The sequence below is a fragment of the Ursus maritimus genome, unplaced genomic scaffold (genome assembly GCF_017311325.1).
Source record: "Ursus maritimus isolate PB19 unplaced genomic scaffold, ASM1731132v1 scaffold_1, whole genome shotgun sequence".
NCBI lineage: Eukaryota > Metazoa > Chordata > Mammalia > Carnivora > Ursidae > Ursus > Ursus maritimus.
In genome coordinates this window covers 54,041,221-54,059,704 of record NW_024423343.1, presented here as the reverse complement: position 1 = coordinate 54,059,704, position 18,484 = coordinate 54,041,221, and the positions used below count along the sequence as shown (strand labels likewise).

General features: G+C 39.4%; 1 long non-coding RNA gene across 3 annotated transcripts in view; it reads right to left on the bottom strand.

Moving 5' to 3' along the window:
• The window catches only part of LOC121105707, a 100,244-nt gene that overhangs the window by 51,728 nt on the left and 30,032 nt on the right, over positions 1-18,484 (bottom strand). For all 3 annotated transcript variants that reach the window (XR_005838333.1, XR_005838334.1, XR_005838332.1), the window contains exon 3: positions 5,116-5,242. This is a non-coding gene — a long non-coding RNA (uncharacterized LOC121105707). The remainder of the gene's footprint in view (positions 1-5,115; positions 5,243-18,484) is intronic.

Genomic DNA, 18,484 nt, shown 5'->3' with positions numbered 1-18,484 from the left:
TTCATTCATTCATTCATTCATTCATTCATTCATTTGTTATTTAACAAATATTTATTGAGCACCTACCATGTATCAGGCACATGCTAGGTGTTGGAGGGTGTGCGGTGATCAGGATAGAAACAATCTTGCCTTGAAAGCACTTATAGTCTAGTCAGAGAGCAGATAAATAAAAGAAATTAAAATATGATAAATGCTATGACCTGAGAAAGTTATGGGAGTACATAGAAGGGACACATCAAGGTCAGGGATGGATGGGAGGTCAAGGAGGACTTCCCGGGGAGCTGGCATTTACCCTGAGACCTGAGGAATGTGCAGGAATTAACCAGGTGTAGGGAAAAGTTGGAGAAAATCCTCTAGAAATGTAAGAAATTCCAGAGGCAAGAGAGAGCACAATGAGCCCATGGAACTGAAAGAAGAGGGAAAATTGTGGGAAATGAGTTGGGAGAGGTAAACTGGGAACAGATCTTAATTTGTATGTTAAGTTTAAAAGTTTAGATTTTATCCTAGGTAATGGGAAGGTACAGACAGGCTTTTAGCAGGTGAATGACCTGATCAGATTTATGATTTTGAAAGAACATGAGATAGAATGATATGTGAAGTATTAATGGAATGTACTCTCTTCACTCATCTCCTTGGGCTCTGGGCTGCCAAACTGTACACTGACACCAAACCAACACACACACACACACACACACAGACACCCACCCACCCACCCACACACACCCAGACACCCCACCACCACCACCACCACCACCACCACCATCACCACCACCACCACCACCAGGCTCTTATTAATAGAGTAGAAAGTACATTAACTATTATGGAGATAATCTGATGCTGAGAGATACTCAGACTCTACATTATAAAAATGAAATACAAAGGGCTCTGTTCTTTAACCCAGAGATTAAACTGAAATTGAGAAAGATTAAATAATTTTTCTATTGTTTGAGATTAATGCGATTCCACACATGTGATTAATAAGATTAAACAATTTACACATGTGTAAATATGAATTGATTTTTCCTGTCTGTGCTACGAGTGGACCTGATGTGGAAGGGGATGTGCTGGACAAGAGGAAGAGATTCTGGATTGTTTGCTGAGGTTGTGCGGAATGTGATTGCCCCTCTGCAAGATGAAGCTACATGGGACCTGCATGTACACCCAGCCAGCCCATCACCGCCCATCAGAGCCAGCAGGGTCAAAAACCTAGGGGGCACACTGGGCCCTGCCAGGCTGACAGAGTAGACAACAGTGGCATTAGCAAGCAGTTCATGCCAACATTCAAATCATCCAGATGAGACTAGATGAAGAGCTCACATTCCATCACACCATGCAGCCAATCATACATGGACATACATCCTCTCTCCACCAAGCAGTCAGTGATGATACACAAGTTTCTGCATCAATGAGTCCAGGGTAGTGCTTACCACTCATAGGGGAAATTCAGGAAGAGGTACATGGTTGAAGAGGAGATGAGTTCACTTTAAGATGCCTTGGAACAAATAGGTGGAGATGGCTAAAAGGTAGCCATCTGGGTATGAAGCTCAAGAGAAAGGTCTGGGCTGGAGAGATATCTGGGAGCATGTAGATGATGTCATAGGTGCCCAGGAAAGAGAAAGTATCAAAAGGAGGACCTGTCAAATGTCAAATTAAGAAAGAACTGACAGGTGTCCCTTGAGTGTAGTTAAGGGAGATCACTGGTTATTTTGGAGAAAGATTGGGAGAGTGAATGGAAAGTGAGGAAGTTGAAACAGTGAGTGGAGGTAAATTTTCCAAGAAGTTTAGCTGGCAAGGAGTGAGCAGGCTGTAGATGGAGGGGGAATGTGGCTTTTTTTTTAACCTGAGGAGGAAGGAACCAGTAGAGAGGAAGAGGTTGAATATATAGATAAGAGCGAGAAAGAATAACGAAGAGTGAGGTGAATGAGAAGTCAGGAGGACAGGGGACCCAGAGCATGGGCCAAGAGGAAGGAGGGAACGTCTTTTGTAAAGAGGTGAGGTTGAGGAAAGAGGCAAGGTGAGGAAAGATGCAAGCTGATAGGCTGGCATGGAAACCTGAGACTACTCACATTTTATAACTTCGATTTCATCCCCCTGACACGTGGAAAATAAAACCACCTACAGAGAAGAGTAAAGAAGGCAAGCTTGGAGGTTTGGAAAGAGAGTGGAATTCTCGAAATAGCTGCTCTGGTGACTCAGAAAGAAAGAGCAAGCAGGTCAGGGGAATGTGGTAGGAAGGCAGGCACTACTAAGTCCCACTTGAGGTTGCTGAGCCTCAACTTCGGGCAGCCCAGTCTGTGTGACCATGCGGTTTTTGCCAGCAGTGTCCAGCAGCCCAGGCAAAGGAATGGCCAATGCAAACAACTAGATTCAAGTTTTGTCAGGAGCAATGGAGCTGGGGCCACGTTGTCAGAGGCTAACATTAGAAAGCATGGAATCTTTTCTAGATAGAGAAGGAAAAGGAGCCAGCAAATGGAGGACAGATAAGGAGAAAGAATAAAACAGAATTCCTAATAAGCTTGGAAAATCAATAGAGTAAAAATAACCACAGGAGAAGAAGTAGAGGAATAGAAAGTCATGAGTTCAGAGGTGCTGTGGTTTCTTGATGACCGAGCCGGGGGTGGCAATGGGATTGGGTGATTGAAACAGAATAGAGAAAGCAATCAGAGATGGAATCAAGGAACTGAGAGAGACCGAATATGCCTCACACACATAATACATGTGCCAGACTGTTGGCAAAATTTGGAATGAAAAGGGATACTGGGATTCGTTGCTAATGTCTCTGATCAATAAAGGACATGGCTAGGCAGTCAGTGTATGACAGCTGGGGTAGAGAGTGTGACCTGATGGCTAGCTATGCAGTCTGGTTCTCAGAGGGCAGAGAACTGAGACCCATGGAAATGACAGTGTTTGACAGAAGGAACCTGGCTCAGTAGCCTCTACTTGTGAGGGCTGCAGGGAAGCATTGTGCTTGCAGGGAAAGTCACGTTAGGGCTCGAAAGCTAAAGAATGTCCAGTGAAGACGTTGGGAGTATCGGGGTCTTTGCTGATGATGGAATGGGATTCCTGAGGTCACAGAGGAAAAATTTAGGAGGAAGCTGAATCAAGTATGAGAATGAGAGTTCATAGAGGTTATCACTCCCTGAAAGGCCTTCCCTCTTGGGCACACATCAAGGACATCAAGGGTCTAAGGGATGGCGGGTTTGGCAGCTGCACAGATGCAACAGAATTAATGGGTCAGGGCTCTCAGGATTCTGCTTTGTCCTGGGTATGTGACAACTCCGCGTCCTGGGTCTCAGAGTAATCTGGGTCTTGGCTTCAGGGAAAGTTCCAGAGCAGAGGCTGCTGGCCTGCCGCTCTGGATAGTGTGGGATGGTGTGGCCCTTGAGATGCACGCAGGCCGGTGGCCAGTGATACTCAATCCCAACTTCACTCTCTCATATTCTGCATTATCTCAATGCCTCTCAGTCTAGTCATTTTAGGACTTAGCTTTGTCTCTAAACTTAGAGCCCAGGGGAAAGCATTCAGTAACCTTAGAGCACCAGGAGTTGTTTTGGGAAAGGCAGATTTCCTGACTCACCATAGCATTAACTGATTACAACCCAAGGAATAGTCAAAGGGACTCCTTCAAGGAAAGATAACGGTGTATAGAGTAATTTCCTGGAATGTTTGTTTTTGTTAAAAAAGAGAGAGAATTTAAAAAGGACTCTGATACACTGCAAATTGATTTTTTCTTCAATGTGAATGGCAATCCACTTGGCCTCAGGTTGGTTCATTTATGTGTTATAGTTATGTTCACTCTCCATGGTGAAGTTTTTGTTTTTGTTGTTTGTTTAAAAGTCACAGGTCACATTTTAGCTTCTGTTCAGTTCATTACACACGAACAATTTAGTGCTCTTTAGCATACCCTTGAGCCCTTGAAATGCCGTATGTTGAAGGGGCACCTTCCTTATGTTCTCCTTGTCAGCAGATTTTGTTATGAACATCTTGCCGGTAGACCCCATTGTTAAAAAAAGAAAACAACAGGCCCAAAATGGAGTCATTTCTGCTAATCCTATGTCACCAAACCAATACTTGATACCTAACTTAATTGCAGTTTCAGCCTCTCCCAGGAATGTAACCTTGAATCGGTCAAGCTGAAATTTCCTGGTTAGCAGTAGTGAGGTAATCTGCCTGACCGGTCCCTTCCATTCCCTAAAGAAAGATGAGGTAATCTGCCTTTTCCTTATCCTTGCCTGTACAAAAGCCTTCCGTTTTGTACAGCTCCTTGGAGCTCCTCTCTATTTGCTAGATGGGATGCTGCCGGATTCATGAATCGTTGAATAAAGCAAACTTGATTTTTAAATTTACTCAGTTGAATGTTGTTTTTTAACACCATGAAGAATAATGTCTTAAAAAAACCTTAGTGGGTGGCGCCTGGGTAGCGCAGTCGTTCGGCATCTGCCTTCGGCTCAGGGCATGATCCCTGCATTTCGGGATTGAGTCCCACATTGGGCTCCTCCGCTGGGAGCCTGCTTCTTCCTCTCCCACTCCCCCTGCCTGTGTTCCCTCTCTCACTGGCTATCTATCTCTGTCAAATAAATAAATAAATAAATAAAAAATCTTAAAAAAAAACCAAAAAAACCCTTAGTGGGGCTTTGATGTAAAGTATAAAGGTCTTCTAAGTCTGTTCCACTCCTTTCCTCTTGCATTATTAATTCAACCATAAGTTGCAATCTTTTAATGAAATGTTACCTTCTTGCTAACTTAGGCTTCAGTGCAGCATCTGGTGACATGGGGATCATTTTACAGCAGGTTCAAAGCATCAGTTGACACAAGGGTCAGTAAATAGCAGCGTTTACATCTTAAATGAATCCAATACCCACAGCAAACCAGGTGGCTTGGAGTTTGGCTGTATCAGATGCCCAGTGTCATGATGCAAACGACCATGCTTATATGACCTGCGTGGCATGGGAACACTGATGACATCACGGTTAAAATACAGAAAACATAGGTAGCATGGGAGAGATGCTGCTAAGTGGTCAGTTTCCTCATTCGCTGATACGTTTATTATTAATTCTTTACATCCCCACATGGCTGATTCAATCTATTTGAAAAAATTAAGTGTAATCATCATACCTTAGGTTCTGCTTTTTTTTTCCCCCTTAAAAAAAAGAAGGGTGAGTGGAGGGTAGGCAGTGGATTTGCTGCTGTTGAAGTCAGTTGGCCCGGCGCTTTTCTGGCATTTTTTCATCTGTGCTGCCATCTAGAGAGGAGAATTAGAAACACACAAAGGTGAACTGGAAGTCCCAAAATGGAGTACGGGGAAAATATTTTCTGTATATTAATTTGTAGAAAACTATAAGAAACATCAGTGAGATTTGGAGGTGATAATTTTATGTTTTTTCCCTCTCTCTCCCCGTCCCTCCCACATACAAAACAGGACTTGGGTATCAGTTTATTGTTTTTATGACAACATTCCAGGCATTGCTGGGGAACTGTTTCCTGGATTCCAACTGACTGCTTACATAAGTAAAGTTCAATTGTATTAATTTTCTGGTACCTCCAGACCTGTGTCTTTAGTTAAAATATTGCTGAAAATGCTCATAGTCTCAGTCCTGCAGGATTTGGAGATTAAATGTCAGGGTGTGTGTGTGTGTGTGTGTGTGTGTGTGTGTGCCTGTGAATTAACAAGGTAAAGAGGTCCTTTGAACACAGTGGGGCAGTTTCCTGAAGTCAGTGTGTTCCACAGGAACTGGTAGTTCTGCTTATAGGTGAAATGTTGGTCAAATAAGTTTGGGGGAATGGTAGGTAAACAATTTTAAACACTTTCCTTTATTACGGGCAGGACTTCTGATAGGTTTTAATTTACCAATGTACACTGAACTTTCAAGAGAGGAAAATGCTGGGCAAAGTTTCCCAAACTTATTTGACCTTGAAACCCTGGGCTTTTCATAGGACTGGTTTTGCGTGGAGCAAACTTTAGGAAATATTACGACAGGGAAAGGAAGTTGGCCTGCTGCATGCACACGATGTGCAAACATACCAGTTCTCCCCTGTCTGTCTTATTCCTTCTGTGTCTAAGTATTTTTGAAGCTTTGCTTTGGTTTGAGTAGAGATTGGGGAATTTAACTATTTTATTTCCTAGCACAAATGTTATGGAAGTAGATTTTGTTTGATAATTGCTACTTCCAGGTAAAACAAAGTAAGTTTACCTATAACTTAGGGTAGATCTTCTCTCGCTGCTTGTATGACAAATAGCACATAATAAGATATGATCTTCTTAGCCACATTTAGTGTGCTCTAACCCTATGCAAGGTACCATTCAGTGGAAAGAAGAGGGAAAGCTGAGTAAAATAGGATTCCTGCCTTTGTCAAACCATTACATAGGTGGAGTGATAAGGTTAGATACAATTTACTAAAAGATCCCTTATAAATAATGGTCATACCAGATTTATTCATCATAACTGAAATAACAGGGTTTTGTTTCACCCATGGAAGAAAATGGCCTTAAAGAAATACTGTTGTAGTAGCATCCATTGTTTGAAGATTGTGCTTTATTACTGTTTTTTTAAATTAAAATGTCAGTGGCCATGAGAATATTTCTGTATTAATTCTGAAAAATGACATTCTTGGTGAAACTAAGTGAACAATATTAATGCTTCTCTTTCAATAATTTTCCTGCACTTTAGGAAAGGAAATATATAATTCATGCTTTTGACTTAAGAAGTAATGTCTCTGTTTAGGTATTAATAAGGATAATGATAAATTATCATCTCTCACAAGGGACACATATTACTTTCATTTTATAGAAGCAACTGGGGCTCAGAAAAGAGAATCGGTTTGTCTAATCGCTTGTAAATTGTGGGGTTGAAGTTCAATTCTAGGCCAGTTTGCCCCAAATCCGTATGGTCCTTTATGGTCGGGCAAAGTAATTTTAGAAAACGCTTACATACCCCCTGATTTCCATAACCTAAAAATAGGTTGCCAAACTGAAGTGGAAAAAACAGTTTTCCTGGGAGGTAGAGAATTATACACATACATATACATATATGACACTGTAGGCTTTCTGAGAGCAGAAACCATGGAACCATGTCTGTTCTCTTTACCATACTAAACCCAGTGCTTAGTACCTGCTTGGCATGTGCATCCTCAATAAAGATTCGCTCAATGAAGTACACACAAATGATAATGTTTGGGATGGGTTGGTGGGCACACATGAACACCTTCAATATCCTACTGTCATTTTGTGCAAAAGAATTCACAGTTATGAATCTGTAAAGTCTTCTCTCTTCATGAAATGGTCTGAACTTAGTCAAGGGCAGTAACCACATTTGCAAATGTGTCTTCCAATCAAATCTCAATAATTAATTAATCACATTGTGAGTCAATTTGTGGGATGACTAAGAACCTTCCCCTGCATAGTTGTATGGTCATTCTCTAACAAATTCAGTCCCTGGAAATGGATAAAATTAGTAGGCTTGAAAGAAAACTAGATTTGAAGGCAAAGACTAAATATTTTTTATACTTGTATTCTTGGTGCCCTGCTACATAATAGGTGCATAGCACATGTTGAAAAAGAAGGAAGAAAGCAAGCAAGCAGGGGACCGGTGGTGGGTGAGGGAATGATGAAGAAAAAGAAAAATGAGAGTTAGGAATCTTGGATTTTAGCCTTAGTTCAGCCGTGTAGACTTGGCCCCTCATTTCTCCTTTTCGTTTCTCAGTTTGCTCATCTGCAAGCTAGTGTTGACCTAGGTGATCACTAAGGCCCCTCCAGATTCTTTCTTGGTGTAAACAAGACCATGTTTCTTTGTGTCCACTAGGGGGTACTGTAGTACCAGTGCAGTGGCCACCATCTTCCAATTTATCCAATTCTGGTAATTTTTTTTTCCTGAATTTACACCCCTGATAAACATTCCTTACTTTTAACTTTAAACTCAAATTTACATTACAAAGAATACATTTTAGTTCAGTAATAGAAGCTGGATAAACCTGGGAAGAATTAAGCTTAATGATTCATTCATCTCAGTAGGGAAATTAGAATCAGAGCGATTTGCATAATAAAATAATGAGATCTTAGGATTTTGCTTGAGTCAGAAGAAGGGGCTTGAAACTCTTAAAAGAAAATAAAATGGAACAAAGTTTAGCTACCCTAACAAAAAAAGACATAAACTTAAGAAGTATGCCAAATCTAAGTGAAGACAGCTACATAACTATCCAGGAGTGTAAATGAAGGCTTAAGAAAATAGAGATATACCATGTTCTTGGATAAGAAGATTCAAGATTGTAAAAATTTTAAATTATTTCTCAAATGTATTCATAAGTATAATACAATTCCAATCAAAATTCCAATGGGATATTCATGGAAACATGATAGAAGAGTTCTGAAATTCATTGAGAAATATTAAGCTGAGAAGAGCCAAGAAAAGTTTTTATCCTTTCGAGGGGGAAGAGTTGAGCTATTAGATGTTAAAAAATATTATACAATGGCTGCAATTAAAACAGTGTCATAATGACAACAAAAGAAACAGACAAATAAAACAAAATAGCAAGTCCAGAAATAAACCCAAGTATGGTGGCCTGGCATTGTATGTGTGTGTGTGTGGGTGTGTGCGAGCCCCCACGTGTGTTGGCTACCTAGCATCTGAACACTTTCCCCAGTATGGAAACTGAAAAAAGGGCAGATCGACACTCTTCTAGACAGCAAAGGCATCAGCATAGAGCTGAGGTTTGTCCAGTGGGATTCTGACACTCAATCCAGAAGGAGTGACACAAAGGTGCAGGGACTAGCAAATTATTTATAGAGATGGTAGTGACCTCAATAATCCAGGAGAGGAGAATGTCTGGTAGTGGCCGTGTCACTGAAAACATTCTGCTTAGCCTCTTCCTATAACGGCTCTTGGCCAAGTTCTGGCAGCATTCTAACCGGACTGTTCCTACAGAGGTTCTTGGCTGAGTTTTCTGTTGCCAGCCTCTTTTGGCTCCTCTCCTTTATCTGAGCCTGGTCTTTAACTTTCCCATAGATTTTGTGAGCCCTTGGTATCCTTCCAACAAATTCCATTCTGTTTAAGCTACCTAGAGTTGATTACTAATGCTTGCAACTATGAATCCTGACTTGTACAGAAACTGGTGATGGGGAGCTCATTACAAACAACAGACTCTTAACAAAATGATGAGACTAGTTATCCAGACTCATTATGTTTGAAGATAATAAAAACCCAATTAATATTCAGATATGGGATGCTGGAAGCCCATAGATTGTTATAGTTAAAGAAATTAATGCCTGTGAACATTAGGACTAAGGTGGGCATTGAAGACAAGACCATGGAGGACCTAACTGTTGTTACCGTAGAACAGCATGAAGGATATGAGGAATTCAAGAGCTGTGTGCTGAGGTTAGCTGTTTCCATGAAGAGACTAACAAATGGAAATCTCTAGAGTCTCATTTTACAACATGAACTGAAACCCAAACTGGAATTTGTTAAAAGAAACTCTTATCGCCCTAGGACTGAGATAGCTATAACTCAATATTTGTTCTTTCTGATTGCTTATAAATCAGTTGAATTCACCTTCTTATCTGGGGCTCTTACATGAACATATGCTAAGGTGCTGACTCAAGAAGAGTTATAGCCTTAAAATTAAAATGCCACATAGAAGAGAATTTGGAGAACTTCGGTAACTCTCATCCCCAAACTCCACTGAGCCTCCTTGCCAGCTGAAGCAGTATCTCTGTTTGCTATGAGGCTATTCCTCCTTTGTCTGATGATACTGAAGCACCCTAGTTTGATGGAGTTACCTTTAAGAGGAAGCCAGTTCTCTAATGCCCTACTCTTACTCTGCATATCTCCAAATCTTTAGAGTTAAATTCTGATATTTTTCAAAAGGCCAATTCCAAAGTGAAATTCAGGAAGAGATGGCTCGAGCACCAAAGGAATTGAAGAGTTTTGCTACTTAATCTGTGGAATGTGGGTTAGAATAGATTTTAAGAATGCTGGATGAAGAAGAGGAGAACACAATTATATCCTGGGCTGATTTACAAACAGGGTTTACAAGAGATTCTGGATTAACTGTTCCAGCTTGAGAAGCTGGGGATAATTCTGTTTGTTCTGCTAAAGATTGACTGAAATAGGGACATAATGGTGACTCATGTAAAATGAACTTAAGATGCAAATGTCTTCAATAAAACGCAAAAGAACAAATTAAAAAATTTCAAGAGACAGGAATGATAGCATGGATTTATCATTTCTGACCCAAACACTCACCTCAATTATGTCTTTCAATAAGGTCCAGAGGCCATTCTTCACCAAGGCCGTTATAGAATATGTGAGGTTGTGATTCTAAAGTGAGGGATAAAGCGTTGTATCTGAACCCTTTATCAATATGAAGAGGCACTATTTTTGTGGACTTTTTTCGATTTTCAGAGGCTTGCTACTGGGTCCCATTGTAACAACTAACCCTGGGACACCAAGTGATTGCAATCTCAATTGCTTATCATGATCCAGGCATGATCTGAGACTCCTAGCCCAAGTTGTAAAGGTAAATACAGAACCAGGCTTGGACAGGTTTTGAAGGCAGGTAAATTTAATGAGCAAGCTGCCCATATTCTCTTGTTGCTTACTCATGTCAAACTGCTGTCTCTTACACATATGGCTTCACGGGGATATTCACCATGACCAATTAGGTAGAAAAAACTAAAACCCTGTTTTACAAATGTTTCTTACTGGCTTGAAGGGCATTGCTCTAGCATTTACGGCATAGTCAGAGACCAGAAGGACAAAGGAAAAGGATAATCCTCACAATGGGCAAAATTTGAACTAATAACATACCTCATTGTTCAATTGGCCTGGAATCAGCAGTGTCTAACAATTTGATTTGGTAACCTGACCAGCAACTTGGGAGGGGTAAGACTGGTGATAAGGAAGGTTGAGGAAAAGGTATGTGATAGGACATTTAGGAACGGGCCAGGAGATATGAATATGATTTCCTATACTGTTGAAAAGAGAAGTAGAGATGATCAAATTCCATGGTTATAATATTTAAAATTGTAATTAGCTTTGGAGCTTATACTGGAGATTAATAATTAAAACAAACTTGATCCGGCAGTGGTTGAATGTGATAGGGTGTGTGTGAGTGTGTGTGACAAAGATCTCACCTAATTCCTCTTCACTCTTCCCTTATAAGCCCTTAGGCTCCTCAGAGTATGGCTTGAAAGCTTTTAATCTAGTCCATCCTCCTTATATTATTTTTATTTCTAAAAAAAATTTTATTTATTTATTTGACAGAGAGACAGAGAGGAGTGAGAATGTGTACATGCAGGGGGAGCGGGAGAGGGAGAAGCAGGCTCCTCACTGAGCAGGGAGCCCGATGCAGGGCTTGATTCCAGGACCCTGGGATCATGACCTGAGCTTAAGGCAGACGCTTAACTGACTGAGCCACCCAGGCATCCCACTGTCTTCCATTTAGAGATGAGAAAATGTCCAAAGAATTGACTTGACCTGTCTCAGGCCGTACGCTAGTGGCATAACCAGGATGAAACTCAGGTCTGCCTCTCAAGTTAGTGCCCTCTCCAGAACAGCATATTGCTTCCGTAATTGGGAATAAGCCCCACTTAATGGCAACCCCACTCTTCCCTGTTATCTAGTTCATAACTTATCACGACAGAAAAGTACCACCATTTTCCATTCTTCAAAACATGGAAAACAGAATGACAGGGGTAGAGAGCAGAATAAAAAAAGATTAAATATTTGAATGCATATTTGTAATCTCTATCATATAACCTCTCAGACTTGGAATGGCCTTGCAGCTATAAGTGTCTAAGACTGTGTTAAGCATGTTGTGGTTATTATGTCATTTAAAGGGAAGGCTGATTAATTCTTTGAAAGGTGTTGTTTACAGTTGTAACTTTTCTCTTATCTAAGGCTGTATTGTCCAATATGATAGCCACTGGCTACCTGAGGCTACTGAGCACTTGAAATTTGGCTAGTCTGAATTGAGATATGCTGTAAGTATAAAATACACACCAGATTTTGAAGACTTAGTATGCAAAAATAATGTAACATATTTCATTAGTAGTTAAAAAATATTGATTGTATGTTAAAATGACAACATTTTGGGAAAAAATGGTTAATAAAATGTTAAAATTAATTTCACATGGTTCTTTTAATTTTTTTCTTAATGTGTCTACTAGAAAACTTAAAATTACGTATGTAGTTTGCTTTAATGTCTCTTGGTCAGTGTTGATATAAGGAAATCAAACCAAACCAAGTGGAATTTGGCCAAAGTTCCCAGTAGTTCATTAGAGTTGTCAGAATTCTAAAGATGTTATTTACTCAAGTCTATGAGCTGCGGAGCTTTTACTTTTGACAAAATCGTCATTGACAAATTGGAATTTTTGCACTTTCCCGAAAATACTGGAAAGGCAGTGAGCAAGCCGGGACAGTGTCTAATTCTGTTTTTAACACAAAATGAATTACAGTGCTGGCATTTGGTACTTTTACCTTAGAAATCAGGTAGAAGAGCGCTCTTTAGTTCCCCAGGGAATGTATAGCAAAAATGTGCTTTCTGGTTAATTGCTTTGAACATAGAGATATTTACACTGAAAATCTGAGCCTCATATCACTTTACTATATTCTTTCCAATTTTATTTCACTATAAAATTTTAACTTCTCTACCTGTAACCACAAGCACAGAGTAGGCAATGAGTTGATGGTATTCTTTACGATGTGTGATATACAAAATTTTAGGTTGGCTATAATTATTCTTTTAATTATATTCACTAAACAAACCAGTAAGTAAATAGAATATACTATTTTAGATATATTACATATAAAATATATTATATTATACCAACACACACCAGCATGACAAAACAACAGTTAATGCCTTCCTTATCAGAGACCAAGTAGGAATCCTAAATTTCCAGAACTTAATGATTTCCTTGGCTTCCTACCTGGAGGAATTCCAATAAAGTACAAACAACCTGTCAAGATATAATCATATTACGGCTGTCTTTGAAATGAGAGAGACTGTGAGTGTTACATGGGGACAGGAAGATCTTACTTGCTAAAATGGACCATAAAGGTCAGTGGCGGTGCTCAGCTAGACTAGTGACTTTTCAAATCTGTTCCTCCACCTTCTCCTGTGTTGATGGTATCTCTGTCTATTCACAGTCCTTCCATACTTCCTCACTTTCATTCCCTATATCCAAGTGGTCATTAAGTACTGCCAAGTCTACTTCTGAAACTTCTCTTGAATTTTTTCCTTTTCCAACCAGGTGAGTCCCTTATCACTTGGCCTCATATACCTGGAATAGCCTTTACATGATTAGGTTTCCAGAATAAGGACCAATGAAATTATTTTCCCATTTTTAAAAAAGGTTTTATTTATTTGTTTGACACAGACTGAGAGAGAGCATGTACAAGCAGGGGGAGCTGCAGAGGGAGAAGGGGAAGCAGGCTCCCCACTGAGCAGGGACCCTGATGTGGGACTTGATTCCAGAACCCTGGGATCATGACCTGAGCCGAAGGCAGACACTTAACCGACTGAGCCACCCAGGTGTTCCTGTTTTCCCATTTTAAATGAAGTTCCACACTGCCACCAGAATATCCTAAAGATCCAAACAGATCATTTCCTTGCTTGAAAACTTTCCAATTAGATCCCCACCACCTACAAAATAAAGTCCAAACTCCTTAGCATGACATTTAAAGCATTGTATGTTCTAATCTCAGTCTCTTTTTCCAGACTTATGTCCTGCCTTTCCACCACATCCCAGTCTAAGAAAATCCAAGCTTAAAAAAATCACATAATCAAAAATCCATTAACATTCTGAATTTTTTTTATTGATAATATGTGGGGGAACTGAGAGGATTTATATGGAGTATAATAAAGCTGACACTACTCAAATATAAATCTATTATTTATGGAAGATTTATTCTATGTATTTCCTTTTGTCAAAGAAGTGAGAGTTCTTTTGATAGCAAGTGACAGAAATCTAATTTGAATTAGCCTTGGCAAAAATGAGAAATAATTGGCTTATGGATGCCAAGGAAGCATTATAAAATCAACCTAAGAGATGGGCAGGGCTGCAATTGGCCTCAGGAACAACTGCAGGAACTGAACTGCCATCAAAATTCTTTTTCACAATTGGCTTGGCTCTTCTCTGCATGTCAGCTTCATCTGCTCTCACTGCAGGATTTCCCCACAAAGCAGAAAACATGGACAACAACAGCCCTTTCAGTCAGTGTCTTTTAACAACCATATAAATGACTCTCTTTCTTGATTCTGGCTTGAAAAATCCATAGGAAAGCTTCTGATTGTACTGGCTGAGGCCAGGCGCCTCCCCACAGACCCATCAAGTCGGACCAGGGGAGTGGGGTCATATAAACAAGAAAACTTCTGCTTATAGTCATGTGGATGATTGTGGGGCAGAGGGATACCAGTTCTTAGGAAAGAGCTTTTGGGGAAGGCAGTATCACCGACATCCACTATGGTAATTCTTTTTTTTTTTTTTTAAAGATTTTATTTATTTATTCATTCGACAGAGATAGAGACAGCCAGCGAGAGAGGGAACACAAGCAGGGGAAGTGGGAGAGGAAGAAGCAGCCTCATAGCAGAGGAGCCTGATGTGGGGCTTGATCCCACAACGCCAGGATCATGCCCTGAGCCGAAGGCAGACGCTTAACCGCTGTGCCACCCAGGCGCCCCCCCACTATGGTAATTCTTAAGTAATTTTAGAATTAAATCAAAACAGCTGAAAATTGTATAACTAATTATATTTAATAACTAATTTTATATTAAATGACAATTACTAATTAATTCAGACCTGTAGCTGGCTTCACCATTTGCAGGCCTGCTTGTCTACAAGTTTGTGCTCCTAATTTGCTTATTCTTTCTAAGATTTTCTATTTGTTTTAAGGTATCTAGTCATAGTGCTTCCAAACACTGTTAATTATATTTCCTAATGGTTATAGCTTATATTTCTTTTTTGTTGCTTATTTTATTGGCCAGAACTTCCAGAATCACATAAAAGAATCATTTGTATAATTGTAAAATTTTCAGGTATATATATATGTATATATAGCCTAACAGGGCAAGGAAGCAGGAGAAGGGTTGAGTGATACATAGGTTCCTCTTGGAGCTAGAAGGGAACTCAGATACAACATACCAAAGCTTGTAACAAACCAGGATGCAGAGTATGGCATTCCCAGTTTCTAAAGTATTGAAGAACTCTTTATGGGTTGGTGAACTTCTGCTGCCCTAAGATATTACCCCTCTTCTACCTCTCCACAGTCCAACAACTAAAGACTTATATCATGGCATAGTAGGGGGCTGCTTGGTTCCAATTGATTGTTTAATATTTTGAGTATCAGTGATATTAAACACAGTGATATTAAGCACATTGTATAATTTGACCCCTGGTGGGATACACCCTCAGTACCAAAAAACCCCCCCACAAAACAACAACAAAAAACCACCACAATCACAAAAGAAACCCGCAAAAAATTTTTCAAATTATCTTTTTTAAAAAAAGATTTATTTATTTATTTATTTAATTTTTTTTTTGAGAGACAGAGAGAATGAGGGAGAGTGGCAGAGGGAGATGGAGAGAGAATCTCAAGCAGACTCCCTGCTGAGTGTGAAGCCTAACTTGGGACTCAATCCCACAACCCTGAGATCATGACCTGAACGAAAATCAAGAGTCAGACGCTTAACCAATTGAACCACCCAGTGGCCCCTCAAATTATCTTTAATGACTAAATTGTCTGTAAAAATTCTGAAAGTATTACAGTATTCTAAAAAAAGGAATGAAGATTTTCAGCAAAAAGAAAGGAATACAACTATAAAATCAAAGAAGTAAAACTCTATTCCTAAATTTGAATAGAAAAATATCAGTATGAAGTCATAATAGATTTTCCCACTTTTGTTCACTGAAAAGGCCTAGAAGCAGTGAACAATCCATAGAAGTAAATACTACTACTGCCCAGATTGTAGTCCCTAGGGATTCTTAGAGAAATGTCTGATTAGAGATCTGGGACAAGAAACGTATGAGGCTGGACATCTTGTTATACAAAATGTGGAGAAGCTATCAAAGTACTACTGTCAAAAGGACTCTGGAGCCAACTAGAGGAGGTTCCTATAATCTGAGCATCAGTAAGAATAACTGCAATTGATCAAACACATTAAATATGTTAAAATCCTGAGATCATAATGATATTAAAAACAGTTTCATCAGTCACCTTTAGAGGGTGATAACTAACCAACTCATTATTCTGAAAACTGGTAAAGGAAAGGAAAGAATCAAGCATTTAACCTGCCTTTCTTTTATGAACTGTATCTCATGGCAATTAAATAGTTGAGGTCAGGAAAATTGTAGAAATAGATATTATAGAAATAGTCTAGCTAATAAATGAAGAAGAAAAGATATAATTAGAATATTACCAATTGTAAACCCCTGATGGAAATAATGGAGCTAGGCAATTATCATTAAGGATTGTTAACATAAAAAGAAAGACAATTAGATATCACTATCTCCTGATGGAAATACTCATTACCCTTGTGAAGGGTTTTTGTAAAGAAAAAAAATCAAGCCCGAACCAGATCAAACCTTTAGACCTAAGAAGTTTATAGGTGATAAAGGGAACAGAGAAACATGTCAATTGAGGAATACAATCAAATCCAGGTGTGGGAAACTCTAGGATGAATACCCAATTTCTTCAATGAATACTTCAAGAGAAACAAAAATGGGGGATATGAGGAAAGTGTAGATTAAAAAAGACTTAAAACACATAGCAGCCACACACAATATGAGGACTTTGTTTTCTGATTTAAATAAACCAATCATAAAAAAATCAGAAAAATTTAAATGCTAGATATTTATGATATTAAGAAATTACTGTTACTATCTTAGATGTGCTAATGGTATTGGAGCTATGTTTTTTAAAAGTCTTTCTCTTTAGTGATAAATACTGAAATATTTACAGATCAAATAATATATGTAGACTGTTTTACAAGAATCCAGTGGTCACAGGGGTGGGGAGGAAAGTGGGTGGAGAACAGATGAAGGGAGAGGGGCTATGAGGTGCTGACTATTGTGGCTGGGGGGACAGGTCACTGGACAACGCTCTTGACTCTTGTGCAAGTTTGAGATTTTCCATAATAAAATGTAAACAAATAAGTTAAATTTATTTAATATCGTCCATGGACATCACATAATTAAATTCCCTAATTTTACAGATGGCACAAACTGGTCTAGAGAATACATCCGTGGAAAAAACATCTCACTTACTCTACTAGCTATGTGACTGGGGTGAGTTACTCAACTTCTATGAATCTCAGTTTTTTCATCTATATAAAGAGGCTAATAAAACTTTTCATGGAGGGTTTTGTGACATTTAAAGGAAATCATACCCATAAAGTGCCTAGCACAGGGAGCACAGAGTAGGTGCTCATAAGTGGCAACTGTCACTTAGAGTATCTAAGATCACACAGCTTGTAGTGGCATAGCCAGATCTAGAGCACACATTTCCTTTCTTTTCTCTTTCTTTCTTTTTTAATTTTATGTATTTACTTTTGCAAGAGAGAGAGTGCGCATGTGCAAGCGCATGCATGCACTAGTGGGACGGAGAGGGGCAGAGGGGGAAGCAGGCTCCCCCTTGTGTAGGGAGCCTGATGCAGGACTTGATCCCCGGACCCTGGGATCATGACCCCAGCGGAAGGCAGACGCTTAACTGACTGAGCCACCCTGGCACCCGAGCGTACATTTCCTAATCGGTAGTTCTGTTATACTATGTAATTTCTTTGGAGTAACAGGCTTTTAATAAATACTAGTTGAACTGGAAAAAAAAACACCCCAATAGAAATTGGCAGTTGACAAGAAGAGGTTTTACCTGAAAAATATTTATTTTCCCAGATATATTATCATATTAGATCTTTGATAATGGCAAAATTTAGTTTCTCATCTGACAGTCATGGCCTGACTGTCCTTCTGCAAGTCCACACATGATTCCATGAGGGCTGGTTGAAATAAAAGGAAGTTCCTTTAGGAGGCTTTCTATTTTAAAATCTGTAACAGGAGGCAACTAACTATAGATGTTAACCTGACTTGCCCAAGTCACTCTGCTAGACAGGGGCAAATGGATTAGAACCCAAATTTCCAGGTCTATGTGTTTGGTTTCAGTGAATGCATCATTTTTTAGATGTTTACACATTAGGGAGGATGATTGCCATTGCAAAGCATACAATGCACAGTGCTATCCTTCTAAGAATCAACAATAAGGCATGTTCAATTTATCAGCACATGGGCTAGTTCTTTTCCTTCTTTTTTTGACATATTGGTTTCAGTGGATGCCCCTGGCATTTTAAACTTTTTATCATCTGCTATGAGGAAGAGCCATGGGGCTTTCAACAGACAGCATACCCAATGTTGTGTATTTATTGGCATTACTTAGTTTGTTCTGTGTTTTTATAAGCCTCTTCTTTCTTCTCTTCCACTTCTTTTAGTAACCTTTCA